The sequence below is a fragment of the Priapulus caudatus genome, unplaced genomic scaffold (genome assembly GCF_000485595.1).
Source record: "Priapulus caudatus unplaced genomic scaffold, Priapulus_caudatus-5.0.1 Scaffold384, whole genome shotgun sequence".
In the NCBI taxonomy this organism is placed as follows: domain Eukaryota; kingdom Metazoa; phylum Priapulida; class Priapulimorpha; order Priapulimorphida; family Priapulidae; genus Priapulus; species Priapulus caudatus.
The window spans coordinates 66425-68399 of record NW_014577445.1 but is presented as its reverse complement, the minus strand read 5'-3'; the positions used below and the strand labels follow the sequence as shown (position 1 = coordinate 68399).

At 43.4% G+C, this 1975-nt stretch overlaps 1 protein-coding gene across 1 annotated transcript in view; it reads left to right on the top strand.

Moving 5' to 3' along the window:
- The window catches only part of LOC106809782 (KN motif and ankyrin repeat domain-containing protein 1-like), a 17625-nt gene that overhangs the window by 827 nt on the left and 14823 nt on the right, over positions 1–1975 (top strand). The window lies entirely within an intron of this gene.

Genomic DNA, 1975 nt, shown 5'->3' with positions numbered 1-1975 from the left:
CTTTCTCTCTTCTCGCGCGCTCTTTCTCTTCTCCTCTCTCTCCTCTCTCTCTCTCTCTCTCTCCTCTCTCTCTCTCCTCTTCTCTGTCTCTCGCTCTCGCTTTTTCTCTCTCTCCCTCTCTCTCTCTCTCTCTGGCTCGCTCTCTCTCTCCCTCTCTTTATCCCTCTTCTCTCCCTCTCTTTTCCCCCCTCTCTCTGTCTCTCTTCTCTTTCTCTCACTCCTTTCTTTCTCTTCTCTCTGTCTCTCTTTCCTCCTCTCACTCTTTCTTTCTCTCTCTCTCTCTCACTCTTCTTTCTCTCTCTCTCTCGCTTATCTCTCTCTCCTCCTCTCTCTTCCTCTCTCTCTCTCTCTTCTCTTCTCTCTCTCTCTCTTCTCTCCTCTCTCTTCTCTCTTCGCTTTCCTCTATCTCGGTATATTATGTTATATTATATTATATTGTATACGCTGCAGTTTCTAGGTAAATTTGGTAGGAAGCATTTGCCATTGAACTATTTATTTAGTAGTAGGGTAATATTTATGAGTAATAATAGTATTATTATCAAATGCATCGTAATAAATCATCAATATTCTAGTACATAATTCGAGTATATATTCCTAGCAGCTTACCCTCGTTTTTTCTTCTTGGAAGGAGAGAATTTTTCGGAAACGATTTAACGCGACTTCCTCCCCCAAAGTTGCTACTAAAATTCGTGACTATATTTATTATAACTCCCTGATGCTATTAAAGACGCATTTAAATATGTCTGGAAGAATATTGCGCACACGATACTATCATAAGGAAAGGAGGCGGACAGTTGGTTAACTCCTTGCGAGTAATTCTAACTCTTTCCTAAACTCTATCGAAGTGAAATTAAATGGTCGCGAGCCATCGTAAAATTCTTTACGAAATCGAATTCGTTCTCGACGCGGCAAACACAATTCTCGTAAGCCTTGCTTCTATCTCTGACGCGTATCTGTGACGTCACAGCTGCTTGTTGAGCTACGGAAATCTACTCGCATATAGAGATCTGTGATACACGCACGCGCGCGGGTACGTACGCCCTATAAACAACTATTGTGAGAAGTATCTTGTACGTGTCTGTGACGTCACAGCTGCTTGCTGCGAATAAGCAATCTACTATATATATGTATGAAGAGATCTGTGATACACGCACGCGCGCACACGCACGCCATAAACGATGAATGTGAGAAGTATGCGTTTTATAGTTCTTCGGCGTTATACTATAATTGTAAAACGAACGGGTTATAATTGCACTGGAGACAAACCACCGAGAATACTCGATGCGTTGGTCGCGCGTCGATTCACATTAATCACGTGCTTGTACCAAGTTGAGAACCATATAATACACTCTAAACCTGTATGATAGAGTCATTCGAGAGAAACAACAAAAAGATTGATTGTGCTCGTTCTATAGAGGTGAAGTCACTGTATAACACTCTGTATATATGTAAGGGAAATGCTAAAATTGTCCTTTATATGCAGGTGTCTGTTCTATAGAGGTGGCCTTTATATGCAGGTGTGTGTTCTATAGAGGTGGCGTTACTGTATCGATGTATCTGTATCCTATCTGTATATATGTAAGGGAAATGCTAAAATTGTCCCAGGTGTCTGTTCTGTATAGAGGTCGCCGCTACACCGCTAACACAGGTCAGGGACCTTGTCTGTAGTCTGAAGGTCATGATGCGAGGGAAGGTCTGTCATCGTTGTAACCGTCAGGCACAGTCCCTGTAACCCATGTAACAATTCAAATCCCACAGGCCGTAAATAACTTCGGTAATGAGACGGTGAATAGAAAAAGGGGGGAGGGAAGGTGAATGGGAAGATCTTCACCTCAGCGAGCATTTGAACAGTCGAACGCAGACGCGCCCATGTACGAATAAATCGCCGCCGCGACCGTGCGCAGAGAGAGAGGAGAGAGAGAGAGAGAGAGAGAGAGAGAGATGGAGAGAGAGAGGGAGATGGAGAGAGAGAGAG